At 41.3% G+C, this 22,646-nt stretch overlaps 1 protein-coding gene across 1 annotated transcript in view; it reads right to left on the reverse strand.

Annotated features, from left to right (window-relative positions):
- ctnnd2b (catenin (cadherin-associated protein), delta 2b) overlaps positions 1-20,322 on the reverse strand; it is a 160,516-nt gene extending 140,194 nt beyond the window's left edge. The window contains exon 1 of the mRNA XM_080486606.1: positions 19,974-20,322. The gene's annotated coding sequence lies outside the window, so the exon portion shown is untranslated. The remainder of the gene's footprint in view (positions 1-19,973) is intronic.
- Positions 20,323-22,646: the final 2,324 nt, after the last annotated feature.

The raw sequence follows: 22,646 nt of genomic DNA on the forward strand, positions 1-22,646 counted from the left end.
GGATGAGTAGATCCTCGGCTTCATTACAAAGTAGCCCCACTTTAACGCTACATCTCTGTCTCCAAACAACAACCCAGAGCAGCTAAAAATACAATCAGCATCATGAATTATACATATTTTCCACAGATCCTCTGGGTGAGCTGTGTTTGCGAGCAGCCTCACCGCATGGTATAATTACAAGGGTTACGACGACGGTGATAAACACATTGCAAAGACAAATTAAAACTTGCACTGCCCCCCACCACCCGCAAAGGAATGCAAAGCGTTCAGCGTCGGCGTCACCGTGACAAAGCTGTCTGAGAATGAGAGGATCCAGAAATGAAAGTTACAGACCGAGACACTTCAAAGGTAACCGAGTTGGTCAAACTGCGGCATTTTGTTGACAGAATAGGAAAGAAGCTGCCCGAGATTTGTTAGAAGAAGCCTCCTGGGGGTTTACTAAGTGGGGCAGAGCTGTATTTGCGGAGGGGGATCTACTAATTGTAAAACCACAGGTTCAGTTCCTGACATACATCTCGGCAATAAAATGAGATACAACGCTATGTACACCGCCTGAGGCTAGTGAACATGTGTCAGCTTCAGCCACACAGTAGGCACCACTGTAGTAAAAACACACTTTGAAATGGCACTATCTATTAATATCTACAACTATGATACGCATTTTTTTTACACATTGCACATCCTCCTGTGAGCAATTTACGCGGCACAGCAATAGAAATTATATAAAGCGCCCCACTCCCTTTGAAAAATGCTGCTTCTAATAACAATATTGTGATCACAACTACCCTTTTAACTCAGGAGACTAAAACCTATGTTGAGAAAATTAGTAGGAAGGATCTTTTTTTTTTTCTTGGTTTTTGTTTTTACCAATCTCATTGTTGCATCAGTATTTAGTTCTGTACAACCGTGGAGTGAGGCTTTGAACTATGCGATAATGTGTGCATGTTGGCCTGCTTACAATGTAGAAGCTGTAACGTGCCGTTAGGCAAACTCAGTTAGCGTGATAGCATGCTAACAGCTTTAACTGGCAGCAAGCGCAAAGTTCACTTCAAGCTGAGCGCAAAATTTGCATGACCCCTCGGGAGATAATAACTCCATAAATTATGAATATGCCGTGATGAACAAAGTAGAACTATACTCGACGGGATCCATCCATACATATTCTATATGCACTTTATCCGGTTTCGGGTCATAAGGGGGCTAAAGCCCATCACAGCCAACATCAAACAAAGACAGGTGGCCAATCCCTCGAAATCTAACCCACCGCAGAGCGATACGACGTAAGAGTTCACCTGAACTATCATGCTTGTCTTGGATTGTTAAAGGATAGCACAGGAATAATAACATTTGGAAAAGTGAGGTTGGTTTGTCAAGCGATGTCGTCAGTGGAATCAGTGAGGTTCATCAGGAGCGACCTGTGCGTCCATTCACTTGAATAGTTTCAAACACTTCATATAAATACATAACAGACTAAAAGTCTTCGTGCAACATGAACGTGTGCATACAACTGCAACTAATTCACTCAGCTGCCAATAAAAACTAACAACTGATGAGCAAACAACACGTGATTTGAAAGAATCAGAAGAAAAACATGTTAAAGATGTTAAATGGACAGAAAGATGACAAACAACGTCAACTGCAATACGATTTAGATATCTTGTATTATTAGTGCATATGTGCACATGGTAATGGAGCTAAAACCTCAAATACTTTGAAGAAGTTCAACATCAACTCATTTATCTTGCACTAAATATCGACAAACTTTTACAAAAACAAAAAATAGCACTTCAATCTCTTCATCTGTGTAAGATAATGAGCTAGAGCCGGGATATTGTTTTTAAAAAAATGGACGTCTCAAGAGACAATTTTCCAAATAGATGAAGGGAAGTTATTTCTACCTTTCCTTAAAGAAAGAATTTGGACAACAAGAAAGCAAGAAATCCAAATTGTGAGTTAAATCAACAACATTTGAACCATCAGCATTATAAAAAAAAATCCTAAAAATAAATCAATAATAGTGACGCATTTATTCCTAAAAGTAAATCTCGATTTTTGTTGTGACATTCATCCTTGCTCCAATTTTTCATTTAGCATTAAAAAGAATTAAATCGTCATTGAAGTTCTCATTTAAAAAAAGTATATTCGCACAGCACCGTCGCATCAGGAGCCTCTTAGCACAGTTTACTGGAATATCTGTGCTGTGATAGTATTGTACTCACACATGAATTAAACAGAGCACACACACACACACACACACACACACACACACACACACACACACACACACACACACACACACACACACACACACACACACACAAAAGTGTCCATAGCAGATTTCAGCCAGTGAAAAAGCCATCAGCGCAAAGACGCCACATTGCTATTCTCAGCACAGTGAGCATCACCATTACCATCCCAGCACACTGCTAGCACACTGGCTAGCTACTGTAGTGCCATGCATAATACATCAGGCCGACTTTGAAGGTGTTTTTTTTTTTCTCTCTCTCTCTCTCTCTCTCTAAAGAAAATGACATCACTGAAGAAATCGCTTATGGAAGACAGCATCAAAGAGACGCAGCAGCCCTTGGCTTCAGCCTCGGACCGTGGCGAAAGCTCCAGTCAGAAAGCGTCAGAACAGCAACATCAAACAGGCCAGCCGGCTGCCGAATGCAAGTTAGGACACCGTGTGAACTGCTGAGATGTCGAGAAGCAAAGAACCTGTTCGAAACACTTGCAGTACCTTTTTTTTTTTTTACACAGCAGCTGATTTTCTTGGCCAATTTTTGAGAGATAAGAATACTTATTGCTGGTATACTAATGGCTGTTGTAGCTGCCGTACGTCAAATCAAAGTTGTCTTCAGTGCTTTGTTCCTTTTATGTTATTTTCTCTTACATCCTTGCCCATATGGTATCTATAGGAGTCAACAAAACAAGAAAAACCCCACAGTGGCTGATGTCAAGTGTGAATTCATTCAATCAGTAAAAAATAAATCAAAAGTCAAAGCAGCCCTAATGATCCTTATTAATTAAGACAATGGTGGCAGAGAAGTGAGGCTAGTTTTATTGCTTTATAGTTTCACAAGTTTTCCTCAAAACATATCATGAAGGGAACAATTTCCTAAGCCCGGTGCGCCATTTTCACTTGTTTTCTTTTCACAATTATCTCCGGCAGAACAGGACATGCTGCTTGCTTTCCCAGCAGCGCGGCTACACTTTAAGCAGCTCGTAGAAAACAGTACGCCGCTGCAGATGGATTTGAATTGCCACAAAAGCGACAAAAGCGACAATGCAACGCCACAACCAGAGCCTCTGTTTAGCTCTGTGGGTTGAGAAAGAGAAGCGCAGATGCAGAGGCTTGTTCAGCCACCTCTCACTACGGAGATGGCTGGAGCGTGCACACTTTGGACCGGCCTGTCCCAAGCCATTGTGGTGACATATACACGTGTGTTTTGAAAAATTGGCCGCAATTCCTCTATTTTTCCTCCAAGAGCGGATGAAAAAAAAAAATGATGCCAGCTCTGCCCCGGAGTGTATGTGGTGTGGCCGCTTTCTCTATCTTTTTCTTTTTCTCTTGCAGTGCTATAAATAGTGGAGAGTGCTGCTGTCTCTCATATTTCATGTGTCACTGGCTCGCAGAGTCTCTGGTGAAGAATGTTCACCGTGTGCATAAAACCTCTTCTTGCCTCCTTCTGCACTTGTTTCCACTCCTTCACTCTTCGTTTCGGCTGTCCAATATTTTCTCCACCTCTCCGCTCTCCTCCTAATACCTCACGCTTGCAGGCGAGGCCTCATGTCACATGTTCAAAGTAGAAAGGCACTAAATGCCCTTATGTAGGGCAATTACCCGGAAAGGAGAGCCTAATGCATGCCCAGCCACATCAAACATCCTCATGGTCCCACAAGAGAGTGATGGTAACAGTGACCTTATTTGATCGTCTTGAGGATGAATTCAAGGGAGCGGCAGAATTTTGAGATCGTTACCAGAAGGGGGGACACATTTGGAGAAAAAAAGTTACGTGACAAAACATAACATGAGGTTTGGCTAAATATATTTATAAACCTTATTCTAGTAAATGTGGGTGGGTGACCATGTCTGGTAACTTTTGAATTTGTGAGAACGAACATGTGAAAATGAGCTTGCCATGATGCTACACACAACTAATAACACATCATTGTATGACAGTCGCACTCAATATGGCATGGAATGAGAAAACAAGAGGATTAAACCCTTGATCCAAAGACAAATTAATAATATCGAGGAAAAAAGTAGATTCTTTCCATATCCTTGCATATACATATATATTTTTCATATACCTTTACACTGGTTATTTGTGTTTTTCAAGGTTTTCCTCTTTCTCCACCCATGGTCAGATATTAATGGGTTATGATTATAGTGCTTTCTAAGATATGATCCCTTAGGCTGTATCATAATTAAGCAGTTTCATTGAGTTCCCAACTAAAAGAGAAGTGTGGGAGCCTTGTCGGGGAGGTGAAATCCATGAATCACATGCAGGGAATGAGGTGAAAAGGACAGGAGCGTGCTGGTGCTCTAAAAGCAGTTATTGTAGTTTGTCCCGCTGAGAAACGCAATCAACACTTTGTCAGTGACAGTGATGTACAGCTCACAGAGACAATTAGGAAGACCTTCTTAAAAAACCCCGAGTGTCTGATTGCTGCAATTTGAGCCAGAAAAAAAAAAAAAAAAAAAAGGAGTCGTGAGGCAGTCAAATTTGAACACGCAGATGTGATTCACGTGTTTTTAGACTCAAGCTTTACAAGGACAACGTCTGTCACAATAAAAGACAAATACGGATCTGGTTAAAAGTAAAATAAATTGTTGCTCCTAATTTCAGAAAGAGACTGAGACAGACCACACTGTGATTTTTTTTTTTTTAATAAATTCATCTAACTTTAAGATTATCATCCACACTATTTATCAATCCATCCATCCATCCATCCATCCATCCATCCATCCATCCATCCACTAATGGCCAACTTTGATCATAGTGAGGGCCTAAAAAATGTTCAATGTCTTTCCCTGAGAGACAACTTGTATGATTGATTATTGATTCATGGAAAAGAATAGGTGGTTATAGTTTACATCATGTGCCACCTGAAAATAATTAAGAATGATATTGGGTTAAAATGGTGTTAAATTTTTGTATAATTCAAACTAAATAACACATAGAATCAATCTAGCAGGTTTACCTTCATAAATATGGAATACCACACAAATCTTCGTGGGAGACTGGGAGGAATTTCTAATAATAGATAAATGTTCAATGCATAATTTGATTTGCTATGTTTGAAAATGTCTGCATCCTTTATTATGCTGTCTGTTTTCAACATGTTTTAAAAAAGGACTCAACCTTCAGCAGAGATGCTGTCGATGTTAGTCAGAGGAAATTCTTTAGGTGGCTCACCATTACTTTTGTTTGCAGATTTTGTGATTATAGTATATTTCCTGCGTTAACTGAAATATTAACTTTTTAACTGATGATCTTCCGTATTGCATTTTTCTTTCTTTTTCTTTGTGCCAAATTCAGATTTTTATTCTTATATATTTTTTTGCTGTAATGTTTTCCTATACCAACACATCCAATTCAACATTTCCATTCCTATGGGGGCTCAGTGCGCCTTTCAATCGCGACATGTAGAATTCAAACAAATGAACACTGAAAGAATACATAACAATTGTCATCTCATCCTATTTGCACTCAGTGTCACTCATGGTGTTATTCTTAGTCGGAAAGCACACGCAAACTGGAAATGCAATCTATCTGTGTCAGCGTGCTGATTTCAGTAAATGAGGCCCAATCTTTCAATATTGTTTCCGAGTTGCCGATTTCTGCTTTACACCAACTTTATAGAAGCTTGATACAATTGCAGCTGGTTTGAGAACATCACTTGATCTTCACTTGCTAGAAAGCCCATTGAGCACTCAAATTAACAAAGACAAAATTAATCGGAACCAATGTAAGTCCTCCAACCTGAACGATATTTTAAGTATCACTTGTCGCCTTTTCATTCTTCTACTTTTATGAAATTCATAATCAAAAACAGCTCAGTTAATTTGCAATAGAAGAACTTGACGTTGGTGGTTGAATTAAAAACACCTAACTGATGCTGTGAATCATTCAGGGATGACCTTTCAGAACGAAACAGAAAAACAAACAACTGCAGTTTCCTGATTTAACTTTCAATTGGTTTGACCCATCAATCCACCCTGACCTCCTCTGCACTTGCATTATTGTTACTGCCACTAGAGGGTGCGGCCACAATGAAGCGTAACTATAAACGACATCAGACTGTGAGCACAATGGAAGCTTGACATTAATCTCTATGAGAGGACAACCTCTTAGTGGAACAAAGATTTCTACAAACGGGGAATGTTTAAATAACTGAGGCTTTAAAGGAAAGTATGATGGCGAAAAGGTGGAAAGAGGCAGAGCGCATAGGAAAAGCCACAAATGTTGTTAAGCTCAGTTATATTACGTGCAGACATATTCCTTCTCTGGTAAATGTGTGTAGTTTTATAGCACGGGTTTAAAAGAGAACATTAAGATAAATACATATGCAGGATTATAATGATGTACAGCAGAAACACATACATCTAGCTTATCACTGTCCGGTCGATGTCGTCCATTAATTAAGCTGGAGAGGAAGTTAAGCGGGGACACTGTTATTACACTGCAACAAATCGATGGAATTCATTCATTTAGCCCGAAGGCTTAAAATAAGTAAGGACACACCGTTGTGTTACTCAAGCAGCCGTGAGGAGAGCAAATAAGGAATTCCCAGCCCTAACTCTCTTGCTGGAACACACGGAGAGCAGTATGTTAGCCAGCTGAGCGAAAATCTCAGAGGGATTTGACCCTTTGCCAGAAAATGGCAAGTCTCTCTCAGTCAGACACAATGCTTAGTCATCAGCGAGATGCTCAGCTCAACCTGGCAAATCTTTATTAGTCAAACTAGAAACGTCTAAGAGGAAATTTTTCTCAGAAGCCACATGCGACGTATTCTGGCTCGTTCTTGAGGAATCCGCGTGAGGCACTTTGAGTCAGACGCTGCCAAAACACCCATAGCTAACAGGGAGTGGCTATCAGCTGAGTCACATTGGTTACGGAAGAAAAAAAACAGCATCTCTAATTTAATTAATCAGTTTCATAATGTTTCCATTCTGACATACCTCAAGCTTTACTACGTCCCAGATGAGCTGATAAAATAAAATCCCCTCAATGAGTTTGTGTTAAATTTGAGCATGTGATTAAAAAATAATAATAATTAAATCTCAACATGATATTCATGAATTACATGAACGCGTGCACATGCTCTCAAACTTAATGTAAAGTCAGAGTTGTGGTCATGGCTTCATGAGCAGCCCACTCATTTAAATAGAATATTGTGCATCTAAGCATGTCATTGCAAACCTTTTGCAGTGAATCAACAATAATAATGCTTTCAAAGTATCACAAATGACTTGCTGGAAAGAAAAATGGAGCCATTTCTTTATAAAAAGATTATCCAGTGTGAGCAAACCCAGATAGATCAGCAAATGTGGTGACTCATAATACCTTGGAGCACAAAAAGGTCATAATGTTTGCAAACTTATGAGCTCATCCTCACTATTGAGGTGACAAATGGGAGTAAACATATGAGTCCGCTGTCGAGGTTAATGGAGCCTCACATGACAGACCAAACAGGGAAGCTCTTCTGGCAGACGCATCCACATTATGTCCAAGCGAGAGACCACAGACATAGACGTTCAGGTTAAAAGCTATTGTCAGCAGGCAAATATGCTCACAGTGATGTTAATGTTCAGGACAAATGATGTTTTCCATTTTTAATGGTGAGCATAATTTTAAGCAAAATATAGAGGGATTCACAGCATTTTGCATTTAGTTGATGACTCTAAATTGTCCAACGGTGTAAATTTGAGTGTGTTTTTTTTTTTGTCTGCATCTCTCCGTTTGCTTTGTGATGGACTGATGACCTCTCCGGGGTGAAACCTGTATACACTCATTGAAAGCTGGATCGGCTCAAGCACCCTACAAGAGCCTGAACTGGATAAAACGGCGGAAGTGAAGATTTGAAATTTGTGGTTGAGGCCTCAATAAAACTCATACAAGATACTAAATATAATAACACTAAGGGACGGAATGAAAATCTGCATGTGTTTTGACAATAAGATAGTATCGTATCGGCTTTTAACACTAAACTTTTAAGAATTTGTGTGAAAATACCAGATTTGTAAAATGAGGTTTGTGACATCTGAGTTACGTCCAGTAGATCATTGAATCCTAACCAGTTCCTCCTTGAGTCCACATGAGTATTTGTGGCCGATTTTTCCTCAATAAAATCAACAAATTCACAGACCTTTAGGGAATTATCTCCAAAAGTATTAGGAAGGATTAAATATGTCTAAATATATCACAACCGACAGGCGCGACCTCTAAATATAGCGTTCATTCTATAAGTGTCCCCAGATAATTCCAAATGTATAATGCAGATAGTTTTACAATTAAAACGGACATGGATTCCAACATGCACCATCCAAAATATCATTACAGATCATGCATGCAGACTGAGGTGTCCTATCAACCATATTACTGTCCTTTCTTTTATGATTGCCCTCAGCATTCTGAGCTGCTGGCTATTATCCAGACAGACAAATGAGCAGTGAGGCTGTGAGTCTCAGCACATCAACATATCCTCGTACATCCATGAAGTGACCCAGAGCTGTCACTTCATATTAGTCCACATGTTCTTCTTTCCTCTTGATCTCCTCGTACCGACATTACTTTCGTTTTATGTACCGTATTTCAGCTCAACTGCTCACTTTTGCAATATTTGACAGTCTAAATGTCCTGTTAGTGAATCCAGCTGTTTGCTTAGAATGTAGCATGTCACCCGCTTTCTACTAAACACCCCAAGGTACACTATATATATATACTGTATATATTTTATTTATTTATTTTTATTTTTCCGAGCTTGTAATCTTCAGCGATAGTCGATGCTAACCCAAGTGTCATCACTTCAGGCATTTGATCAGACTTTGTGGAGCTTTTACTCTCTCAGCTATTTTTTTTGTCTTCTGAAGTTGTAGGTACATTATTCTTCAACATTTGAACTTTGTAAAATCAGCAGAAAAGAATCACAGATTCAAGAAACTATGCACATACTGTGCAGCAAACACTTTGATTGTAATTACAACTTTTTGATCGTATTTCTTGACCTGCAGCGAACCACAGCTGACCCCTTCACTGGCAAAAATGACAATCTTACAAAACTACAAGTTACACCAACACCATTGCTCTGAAGTCAAATGAAAAGTCATTAACACAACCGCCAACTGGAAGTACCGTGTTTTGCCTCGCAAAATCTTTGGTTTGAGTCTGTTTGAATAGGACGCCAAAGTGCTGAGCAAACCTTTCAGATAAAGAGGAGATTAGTGGCTGTCAAGCCACTGGATGGATGTAAGGACAGTGAATGAAGAGGCATTAAAGCCAGACAAAGCAGGGCCACGCTGGCCAGACGCCACTTCCTCTGCTGCACGCGTACAACACACACCACACACAAACTCACAGAAAACCTGCAAGCAAGCAAAAGCTGGCAAAGGGTTAGAAATTAATGAGCGCTCGGGGCAAAGAAGTGTCCTTTTAAAAGTTTGAAAAATGCTTTGGACATTATAAAAATGTCAGAGAAAGAACGGATAGCACTTCCTTTTATTTTTGAAAGTACTTTTCTGCTTTTTGCTGTCTCCCTCTTTAGTTGTTTGGTTATTTTTTTGCCACTTTAACAGCTACTTTCCTCAATTTTTTTTAAAGCACATCTAAAGTGCTATCAGTCAGGAATTAATCAAGGACAGAGTCTAAAGCTAAAGAATATAATGTCAGCCTGTCATAGACCCTACACAAACCACAATGTTAAATATGCTCCTTGTTAACGCACTGAATTTATATATATATATATATATATATATATGTATGATTCTCTTTCTTTCACCACCCATTGAAAGTCTGTGAGAAGTTTTCGAGCTCCATAGAACAAAGGATAAAGCTAAGCACAGTGAGGATTGTTCTCATCAAGGTGATAAGTGATGAATGGGTGTTTGACCACAATGTGTGACTTTTTTTTTTTTACTTTACAGTCACAAAAGCTCCACGAGACATAATGGCTTTTTCTCTGCAGCATTATGGAAAAAGACTCATTTGCAATTATATAAGGTCCACTTACAGGTGAAAGTGAGAACAAAAGTGGTTGTAGTTGATGGTGCTCCAACACCCACCGAGTCGAAAATGCACACATGCAAAGATCGACAGCACACAAATCTGGCCCATAATCACACTTTCGCATGCCCGGAACTAAAAAACACATTTTGTGAGGACAATAGAGTGAGTAGATATATGCTCAACCTTGGGTGCTTCTGGTTTGATTGCTTTGTTCGTGTGTTCTTTTGAGTGAGTGAACACTGCCAACCGACTATGTTTATATGAACCAAACACAGGAGATGACAGGCATCAGACTGATAGGCTGTATACACGACAACGCTTCAAGTAAAAATGTGAGGGTTTTCTGAAACGAAAATGCAAAAACGATTTGTTTTAGAAAAGTTTTGCATGTACACGGCAACGTTTTGAAAATGCTGTCCATTTACACGGCAGAAATACTAAAAAAACAATGTAGTTAGCATGCACTCCACTAGTGGGTGCTGCTGTTTGTTTTCACACGTGTGCTCAGAGAACAGTATGCTTTAAGCATTAACAATGGCAAAGAGATAGACATTTGGGCCTCGTTCACACTGCAGGGAAATGCAACTCGGTACCGATTTTTTTACTTACAAGTGACTCTGGCATTGTTCACACAAGCCAAAATTATATTTATTCTCGCCGGTGTTCTCAAAAAAAAATTTCCACACGTCACTATGAACACGGCTTAACACGAGGCTTAAGGGCATGTAGTACATATGCCAGGCCTTTAGGGGCGCTGTGACTCACCAAGAAGTAGATTCCTGCTCATAGACTTCTATATAACTCAGTTATATAGGTCTATGCCCTGCTCCTCCTCTGGCTAGTGTCAGTAGCTTCGGCAGTTACACTGGAGCATGTAGTCCGTGATTGTTGTGGTTATTAGATGACATCACGGACTGCGATTATATCATCTTTTTTCCTCTTTGCTGTCCACACGTCACAGCCGAGCCGGGGTTTAGAATTTCCCCATGCTGGGACCCATGTAAAAAAAAAAAAAACGTTTTCGGGCTTCTAAAAACGCCGCCTCATGTGGACGATCGGCCAAAAACGGCTCATTTACGTGAACCGGCGTTCTCGTGTGGACGGCCCCTCATATCCGACCTGTTTTGTGGCCGTGTGAAAGCGCCAATTCCAATTTTGTTACACCAGACCCAGATCTCGTTCGTATGTGGCACCAATTCGGATATTTTTTACATGCGACTGCTTCGTCATTGACGTGTGACTGACGTCACACATAAGCGCCGGAGGGCTGTGCCCTCTTTTTACCTTATTCTCCTTCTTCTTTCCCTTGTCATGATTTTGTCAGCTCGTATTTAACAACCACTTGAAAATTGATCTACACGGGCTAACCAGCGTTGCCAGATATGGCTGTATCCCCCAATTGGGGAGCCAACCTCTCTTACCATTTAACTTTGTTTATTTTGTGCATTTGTGTGTTTTTGGCTTGTTCATTATCACACATATAATAGTGAGTCACATCTGGCCACCCTGGTGTTGACCGGCGTGCCATGCGCAAATAGCGTGCTCGGCGTGACTTCCCGTTGTCCCCTGCACTCTGGGGCCTGAAAACCTCCGGTCTGATCACGTTCACACGGCAGGTTGCGTTTGAAATGATCACTCAAAAAAAATGGATTTGAGCGAAATGTGAAACATAAATTCTATTAAGTATTCTTCCATATGCAAGAAAAAAATATTCATTTGCATGAGGGTTGTCAAACGAGTGGCAAATCTGTATACAAAATGACACAGGCTTACAAAAATGGCAAAAACCGTAATATCTCTATCATATAGACGTTTCTAATTGATTCACATTTATTCTATTTATTCACTGTTTTAGTAAGAGCGGCAGGCAGTGAAGATGCTATTTTGTGAAAACATGGATGCTGAAAGCTGCAGAAAGTTGCCTTTTACCTTTGAAACAAGGTTGTCCAACCCTGATCCTGGAGATCCCCCTCTCCTGCATGGTCTCCCTCTCTGCCTGCTGCAACACACCTGATTGATATGAGGGGATTGGTGATGACGTCATCATTAGAGTCAGGTGTGTTGAAGCAGGAAGACATAGAACGTGTGCCAGGATCAGGGTTAAAAACCACTTGTTTAAAAAAAAAAGAAAAAAAAAGAAATCCCACCTCATGTTTTGTAAAATGAGGATCAAATAAATAAAGACTTTTTACAATGTAATCGAAGTTTTTTGCAATAAATAAATACAATAAGCTGCCCCTGTCATACAAAATAGTATGACACTCCTGATTTACTTGTTTACTTTTGGTGCAATGTTAAAGATTCCATCACGGAAATCAAGCAAACCAGGACAGGAAAGGTGACAATGGCTGATGCTTTGGTCTGAACCAAAGAGGACATGGTATCTATAACTGAGTTGTACTGACATCATCCCTGTTAACTGCATTGAAATGATGCTGAATGATCAGAAAATTAAGTTGATGATTTATGCTGTTTTAATGTATATAACTGCAATACAGTTATCGATTCCCTATATCGTAGTGTAGTTGTCTTGCCTCACAACAAGCAGATCCCGGTTCAACTCCTATTCATGTCTGTGAACTTCTACATTTGGATGCGTGTGAATATTCTCTCTATATATATTGGACCTGAGAATTTATTAATTTTTTTTAACAGAAGTAACAATAAACAAAACAGGGGTGGAATAGTCTTCATCTCTCACCCACCTGCTTCCTCATCGTCTTTCTCACACACTCCAAGCTAATTGGGAGTCGCCCCCGCGCTGACCTCACCTCATACACCAAAAAAAGTCATCGTCATGACAGCAGAGTTTCGCTCATTACCCCCAACAAGACTCGGCCTTGTTAGAGTCCAAACGGTCAGACCGCACCTGGCTGACATCACAGCAAAACCGAGTCTGCGTTGCCACAGCAACCACAATTTGGCAAACCGCAATCGGGCACCGTGCCAGTCCGTAGGGGATTGATTGGGTGAGCAATGCAGCGAGGGGTGGATTAGGAAGAGTATTATTGTCTCCCTTGATGCAGAGGGACACACAGGGTCTGAGCTTTGCCAGGGGCTGAGAGGATGGTGGACTCACTGAAACAATGATGGCCTGAACTTGGCTTAACACAGATGAAAGATGAGTCTCATTTATCCATTACTCATTCATTTGTTAATGTGCTGCAGCATTTTATTATTATTTTTTTTTTAAAGAATGTGGTAGCCTTGTGGCAGTGCAGACCGAGACCTGCTCCATGCAGCCGCTAAATTAGACTAAATGTCATTAATTGACGAAGCAGAACAGGACAGATATGGTCGCAGTTTTTGTTTTAAACGTGTTTAATCCACGGCCAGATGGGAGTAGTAGGAAATACAGGTGCAGAGAGAGTTTTCTGGCTGGAGAGTACACACTTAACCAGCGAGTGAAATGAGCAAAACTCAAGTGACAAAACGATGCGTCCGACAAACTGCCATTACCCTCTCCATATAGCTGCCAATCTGCTTCGCTCTCCTCTTAAGGCAGGAGGAGAAGAGGGAAAACCACTCAGTGCCTGAGACAGGGAAGCAAAGTGCAGCTGTTATTTGCCATCATCCATTAGAGGACCAGCCGGACTCACAAGTGGAGGCAGCACCGAGAGGATATGGCTGCCGGTCGCTAAGTCACCTGAGTAACGCTTCTGGACAATGCTGCAGGTGTTCTTATAGTGTGCAAACAGCAAAGGTCAACTGCATCACTCAGAGCTGCATCTCCGGGGCTCCATTTACATGCATTGGCTCCCCTTCATTGTCAATAGCGGAAGTGGTGTGCTCTATATGCGGCAAGGCATAAACTTAAGTGATCCGTGGAGGCGGTTGGAGTTGGTCTCCATTTACAGACCTGGTGCTATAAAGTTCAAAACTAACCGGGACCAAAATAACCTGCTCCTGTTTTGTTCATAGGGTCCCATACCAAGAAAGTCCAGAAACAACTTTTTTTTTTATCACATGCAAAGGTAAGAGATTATTTGCTGACTTTTAAAGGGGTCATATTATGCATAATTCATTTTCTAATGGTTTTCCAACAGAAATGTGCGTCCCCATACCTGAGAATGACGCCTCAGAAATGAAAAAATGTGTCCTCTCGTTTCCTGGCTTGTTTAAATGTTTCAAAGAGTGTGTTGCTCCAATGAGCGAATCAGAAATCAAACCTTACATAGTGTCGTCAGGGGTTTAGCCAATCCCAGTCGGCCCTCCCTTTGACCCTCCCACAATTAAGCGGCTCTGCTCTGGCACATGGCACCACGAGAGGAAGTACTTCCTCCTCTTCCCAAGATGGACATGTGGGCGGAGCCAGTCCAGCTCACACACACACACAGCAGATTCTGATTGCAGCTCATATGCTCCAAATATTCAAATGGCTGAAAGTCAAGGAAGAGTTGAATTTGGGGCAATAAACATTGAGTATGTTTTTGGACCAACGAGACCCATGTGAAAGTGTCGAAAAGCTGTATAATATGACCCCGTAAAATCTCTTGAATAATTTTAAATAGCAATGTTGTATATATAGTGGAATTTCTCTGACAACACACCCAACCACACACCCTGACCACGACATGAAGAAAACGCTGCCTCTGAATATTTTTGGTACCAAAATGAATCTTGAACAAAATACAACGGGAGCAGGAACAGATGGGTGGATGTAATTTCAAAGATGGATTTGCTGGACTTTACTTGGGTCGGCATGGTCAGAAAAGGTTGTCAGGTTATGCTACAAAGCCCATCAAAAGCGACCGCCCTGCAAAAGACTTTCAATGAAAAAAATAAATAAATGTGACAGTATAAAATACTGGTAATTTGCAATTGTGAGCGACAAAATGGAACCAAACTGCATTACGAAAAAGAAGAAATCTACGTGACGAGATTGAAAATTGAAAGCATTACAGAGCTGTGCAGTCAAATCAGACCGGGGACAGCTTACGTAGGTTATCTTTGAGATTCAGCATATCTAAAGTCGACCAGCTTTCCACCACACAGGTTTTATGTATTATTCGTGACATTTTGCATTCGTATGAATACATTCCTTTGAACTCGTGACCTCCGATTGAGCCTTTAATACAGGGGCACCGGTGTCAGCGGCTTGTCCTGCTTTTTGCATCTCCTGCTGTGTTTCTGCGCTCAGTGGCTCACGGGATAAAGGGCTTGTTGACCAGGCAACGTATCTCCACATCTACTCAGTGAAGGAGGGAGGGGGAGCCTGCTGTGATATGAATCAGATGCTGCCATGATTGCAATACAATGACTTAGCAACCCAGAGTCTCTCTCTCTCCTCTCTCTCTCTCTCTCTCTCTCTCTGTCTCTTTTTCCGAACAAGGTTATCATGAGAGATTATCAGGTTAGAACAATGAATGACCAGTTCTAAGCTGGTAGTGAAAGGTTTTGCTACAAAACGCACCTGATTGTTAGTTGATCTCGCATTTTAAGCAGGACTTGTTCAGCACAGGAGGAGAGCACCAGCGGATTCTGGATGGGCTCATTCTGATATATCAATGCCGTGATTATTTCTAACAGTGGGAGGGGGAGAGTTGCAGTACAGCATGGAAATAATTATGTACGAAGGAAATTTGATTACATTTCTTTTACATAATTATAATCATTAGCAACTGATACCAGCAACAATTCTAATGTTTCAAGCAGCTGTTTTAACCATAGAAGTTGAGAATCACCACTTATTTAAAAGAAAAAAAAAACAACCAAAAAAAAAAACATTACCTTTGAAGTTACCAATGAATGCTAATGCTGCAGTAAAAGTGGGTCACATGATGTTTCATACTAATTAAGTATTTGGCGACCTCCTATATACTGTATATAGGGTATGTGAAATATCCCTGATGGTTAAGTCTCAACAAGCAGAAACTGTTTTGTTTTTTTTGTTGTTTTTTTTGTCAGTGGTTTGCTCTTGATTGTATTTATAGACTCATGGTGGATTTAATGGGAATTTTTGGCCTTGATTTATAAAGATCCTACATAAAGCTAAACTGCATGCACATAGAAAAAAGACTGTGGTTTCAGCTTGCGTGTGTTTTGGCTGGTGATCAACTAATAATAATAATAATAATAATAATAATAATAATAATAACATGATTGACGCTATGCACAGACAAGACTTTTCAATTTTGAATGTTTTGCATGCATCATACCTTCTTGCCATTGCATCATACTGGAAATAATATTGTTTCCATGTTTGTTTGCTTACAGTATGATCACTAGGGAGTTTATGGTTGGAGCACAGAATGAAACATGACACCATGGCGCTGGACATGGTGGAGAGAGTATCAAATATTTTGCAGTGCTACGGCCAAATATAAATGTTGATAAATCATTTATCACACGGTCAAAGGTGAAGAACATAATAAAGTTCACAAATTAAAGTCATCGGGGGCCAGAAAAGCTTCTCACTACAACAACTGTGGCATTTCTACTGAAGCAATACGTGTTGAGCCAATTTGCACGTTTGTTTCAACTTTGGGTACGAATGCATAAAAGCTAGCATACGGCTAAAAGGGGCTGATTTTAAATAATTTTATTTATTATAAAACAGCTGTTCTGTGTAACCTGTTGAAGTATTAAAATGCTTGGTGCAGTGCTGAAAGGCCAACATTTCTTTGGGTGAGAAAAAAAAAAAAAAACATTAGTTGACATCTTAAAACATGGAGAGGCTGCTTAAATAAATTACCTAGAAAATGAAACGTCTGCCCTGGATCAGTAAAGACGTTCCTCATTGCCTTTCTTGCAACAACAGACTTTTCTGTAAACTACAATCCTAGTTTCATCTGCATCTGTGTTTTACTTCTGAATTAAACTTTGCAAATCTTGGATCTTTTTCCATTTGATCTTCAAATGCCAAGTGCAATTCATTCTATTTAATACATTTCTCGATGAAGATGGGGAAATATATTTCAATGCTGGGCTTTTGTGCAAACAGACATCCGTATATTTTGGATCAGCAAGCGGGCGAGTATTATAAGTTTGTCCACATCACATGTATCATGAGCTGAATATGAAAACTTAATGAAGCCTGTGGAGGCTGCAGGAGCTGAGGCGAGTCTTTGGAGAAAGATGATAACGTGCTCTTAACACTTCTCTGAACTGTGGTGAAGTGCATCCCTTTCAGATATTTCACCAGGGAGGCAGCTATGGGGGTCACTCTGCCATCCACCATGAATCTTAGGCAATTAAGCAGAGAAATGAAGACGGGTGTGTGTGTGTGTGGGGGGGGGGGGGGGGTTGCTTCTCTATTATATATCCCACAGGTGAGCGTACTCGGAAATGCTCCCTGACTCTTCCTATAATGGTTCTCGGCGTGTTTCGAAGGCGCGGCATTTGGGAAATGAAGATCTTTGATCAGTTAAATGTTGTGTGTCGAGAACACTGGCTGGCAGTTTCACCTGTGTGTTGAGTGTTTGGAGCTCCGCTTTGAGATGTTCCAAATCCAAGCCTGTAGCAGTTCGGTAAACACAAGCTGTGTGCGTGCGTGCTCCGTGGCAGACCCAAATGAAAGCAGCCGAAACCGTGATCGCCTCCACGCCAAAAGGTACAACGTGAGAATATCTCTTACATCACAACGGTAATAATAATGAGTCCCACTCAGCACTGTGGGAGCAATCAGTGGTAACCTCGCGGGCAAGATCTTTTGACTGCTTTTAAGGTTTCATTTTCAACACTATGTCCATCATTACACTGAAATCACAATGCAACAAGTTAGACTCCAAGTCATACAATCTAGCTATTTCCTACTGCTCATAATCTCAAGGCTTTGAGAAGAGCAGATAGCTATTTTACATAATGACAAATTTGAATTGTCGGAAATAACTTAGCTGAAGCAGTAGTATTCAAACAAAGCCAGCGACTCACTGCTGCCAACATACAAAAAACCATGAGCCTTCAAAATAAAGCATAATCCAGCATATCTACTGTCCACTCCAGAAAGCTTCTTATGGCTTTCCTTGACATGCCCGAGTCTAATTTCGACAACGACTGAGCAGATAGAGCCTCAGGGATTAACGGGGTCTCCATCTCGTAGTTAGAAAACCAACCATCTAAATCATCTCAAGACACAACAAATGAAAATCACCCAATCGATTACAAATCAGGACCTGTGCCTCAGACACTTTTGCCGAGATCACGTGAAGGAATTATGAGTGCTTTTAGTGATGATCATGAGCTGTGGAAGTCTGCGTTGACTCAGGCCTTTCACCATGGACAGAAAGACCACCAAACACACTGATGTTGTCGTCACGGTGTCAGCCAGCTGGCAGTCTATAAAGCCGAGGGGCTGGAGTCAATCTCACCTGACTATGGGAGAAGGCAGGTACACCCTGGACTGACAAACACAAAGAGACAGGCACTCACACTCACACACGCACACTCACATTCCCACCCGTGGACAACTTAAGAGTCGGCAATTAACCTAAAATGCATGTTTTTGGACCGTGGGAGGTAAAAACCCAAGCAAGGCGAGAACATGCAAATTCCACACGGGACTCGGAGGGGCGTTCTCGCCGTGTGGCTCCACCATCACAGTCACTTTTAAAACTGGCTACACAGATATAATCCCCACTATGACGACTTGCACGTTGCCAACTTAATCACTGCCAAACTCTCTGCTTGTTATTAACCTCCTCCATTTTGGGAGTGCCTGTGATCTATTATGCTGTAACAGAAAGCTAGGAAATCCACTTGAAATGAGGCATCGCAAACACCCGTGGAACCCACCGTGGCTGGAAATGCTGAAACCCACATTGGATTGGGGGGGGGGGGGGGGGGGGGGGGTATGAGAGGGCTAATTCAGCAGGCGTGAGGGAAGGCCCCAATTTCTGCCAGGTCACAGAGCAGAGATCCACAGACAATTACCACGAGCAAACATTATGATGATGCTCACTGCTGCAACTCAGTAATCTTGGCAACGTGATGAATGAGACTAATGACTCCATGGCGGAGAGGAGAAGCAGCCTGGAGCTGCAGATGAGAAACACACGGTGGTGGTGGTGGAGGTGTTTTTCTTTATATGTGTAGCGATCAACATGGAGTAGGCAGGCCGGAGCTACAGCATGCAAGCAGCAAGGTGCTCTTCAATCCACTCACATGCTTGCTGATGACTGGGGGGGGGGGCGACTAACATTCACAAGCCTCCATGCATCTCTCTGCAAAAAGCAGCACAAAGACGCTGCAGCCGGTCGCACCACGAGCTGCTGTCACCCGTCATAATCTTGCGAATATCGCTCAAATTTAGGTCAATCTGAAAGTAATACCGCTTTTACATCAGCCACCCCCCCATTACATCCTCTCGCTGCCTATACTCCGACCCCTCCACACACACACACACACACACACACACACACACACACACACACACACACACACACACACACACACACACACACTCACACACTGGCTTGGGAGGAATCGACGGATGAGACGAAATGGGGCTGGGGGGGGGGGGGGGGGTCCATTTTCAGTGCACGATCAATGCAACCACATCATCACAACAACCTATAGGTATTAAAAAAAAAAAACGCGCACGCAAAATAAACACCACGCCTCTGAATAAACTTACATAAAATACATATATAAAAACATCTGGCACACACTTCGAAGCAAACATCCAAGCATATTCCCCGCAGGTTGTCATATTCTAGTATTTTTCCCTCTCAAGCATTTGCACAGATGGGAGGCGTGAGACGAGCGGAATGAGGAAACCGGAATGACATTGCGCCTGCTTACTGTAAAATAAATTCCCTCGGGGGAGGATGGAGAGTCTCCCTTTTTTTTTTTTTTATCCCCTTCTTGACTCCCCTCCGTTCCGACGTGCGAATTTCCCGAAATTCAGACCATGCAGAACAGGTAGTCAGTCCTTCCGCCCCTGCGAAGTATCTGGTCCAGCTCGGCTGTGTGGAGGGAGGAGAAGACGAGCCAGCAGCATCCGAGAGAGCCGGAAGAGCCGGAGGAGAGCCAGCTGTGGGGAGGAGTGAGGGAGGGAGGAAGGAGCGGCCAGTCCGGAGCACTGCGCACAGGAGAAGAGGCGAGAGAGGCAGCAGAGTGCTCGCTCGCTCGCTCGCTCGCTCGCTCTCTCTCTCTCTCTCTCTCTCTTCTCTCTCTCACTCGCTCTCTCTCTCTCTCTCTTTCTAACATCCCCCCATCCGCGCCAGACAGACTGACAGACGGCTCGGGGTGGGTACCAGTGTCGGGAGTGGCACCCAGCGGTGATGAGAGGTACTGCAGTATGAGGGGCGATTAATGCCACACGGCATAGAACAGCTGGAACTGAGCAACGACGCACGGCTGACATTTATCATTCACTTTGAGAATTGAAGAAAAAAATGTTATTTTATTTTTAAAGGGCTTATGCAGATTTTAGAGCGTTCCATTGTGGTGTTAGTGTTTTTGATCTCGCTGCTCTCTTGCTCATGATGCTTTTATTAACCGTCTCTGTGTTTAATTATCTACCTTGTGACACTCATGAACTTTCTATTTACATATTTATATTAGGAGTGCTTTTCATATTACATGTTCTATGTATTTTATGTCTACTCTTGGATACTTTTTTATTACCTCTCATTTCATCATATGACCCATATAATGACAAATAAAGTCTTATCTTATCTAAATATATTTAATTCATTTATGCACTTTTCCACTGCTTCAACTTCACATTCACCCATTCATGCATACACCAATGGAGGGGGCTCTAGCACTCTCACCTCATGAGAAAGTTGTAGGTTCAAGTCCAATGTAGGCTTTTCTGTGTGTAAGGAAACATGTTCAGAAGGAACTTGCTGAATTCAAATCAGATATTTCTATTCTTTCTGCCATTTCTATTCTAATATCCTCTAAACTCGGATGCATCAAAAATTTTAAGTAATGCTATTTGATGTCTGACACCCCCCCCCCCCCCCACCCCCCCCCCCCCCCCCCCCCCCACGTCATTTCATATCAAAAGAATTACTTGTTGACAGCTATGAAATAATATTTAAAGCATACAATCAAAAGCAAGATTGGAGATATGCAAGTTAGAGGCTCTGAGGTTCACTCTGAAAATGCAAGTCCTTATGAATAGGCGTTCAATTCCCATGGTAAATGTTTCTCACTCTATAGCGTATTTCAACTCTGTGAGCAGTCCCAAAGCGCTGTGCATCATTAATCACTTTCAGCCATTCACACACACATTCACCAATGAAGGCTGAAACCATGCAAAAAGCTATCAATCCATTGAGAGCAATTTGGGGTTCAGTGTCTTGCTCAAGGACACTTCAGCATGTGGACAGGTGGAGATGGGAATGGAATCTGCAACTTTACGATTGGGCGATGACCGCTCTACATCAGTACCCCATTAGTGTTGTATGTATAGCTATTGACCAGAACACATTGTATCATTTAAAATTGTCCTTATAATCTTAACATTACATTCAGTTGTCAGGTTATATCTGTCCAATCAAAGAAATACTAGTTTTAAACTTCACTTATTCCCTTTTTGTGTCTTCACTAAAAATGAAAGAGAAAACAACATGGACATATCACGAACCCTATATATGCTTACATGCACAAAATCTTTGGAATTCAAATAAAACCACTGTCGCACCGTTTGCATGGGGACAAAATAAAACGAGTTGTGTAATTTAACACAACTAGTATTTATTAATCATCAGAGGGAGACAGCAGGAGGAAATTTACATCATTCCAATTCTATTCTCAGCATGAGCCAGCTCTCTCGTTTGGACTGGAATTTCTCTCCAAATAGGCCTTACTGGATCAGACTTGTTTACATGAAGCAGTTTCATTCTGATCGGGCTATTGATCCAATTACTTGCATCAATGTAAACACAGACCCGAAATCCTATAAAGCTGCCTGACTTCAACTTTGGGTTACTTACTTCTCAAAGAAGCTCAATGCACGTAAATCTAAAACTTGATTAATAGTCTCAAGTATATTTTTTTACTATATTAATTGCAACAAATATTTTCTGCCTGGAAAACCAATATAGTATGATTGGGTTTGAAAACACATTTAGATGTGCTACACGAGCCTGTTTTAATTTATATTCATACAATAATTATAATCTTTTCAGGAAAATTGGCCTGGATGAAAATTATTGCAGTTTTTGTAGTCGGCTCATATCCCAATGGTAGGCATTCAGCTCAGGAATCCCACGACAAGTGATATCTCAGTGAAAACATATCTACCCATCTATTGTAGTGAGTGCCTCTTTAGACTGTCACACAGCAGCAAGCGCGAGGACCAAACCCCGGTAACATGACACTCAGCAGCAGAAAGATCTCACTCACATTAAGAATTAAAAAAATAAAATAAAACAACTCTGATTGATGCTTCCTCAACATTTCTCACATGGTTTTCCAATCCCTAGATATAGAACATGATACAAAAAAAAAAAAACCCTG

Source organism: Lipophrys pholis, assembly GCF_963383615.2.
Source record: "Lipophrys pholis genome assembly, chromosome: 1".
In the NCBI taxonomy this organism is placed as follows: domain Eukaryota; kingdom Metazoa; phylum Chordata; class Actinopteri; order Blenniiformes; family Blenniidae; genus Lipophrys; species Lipophrys pholis.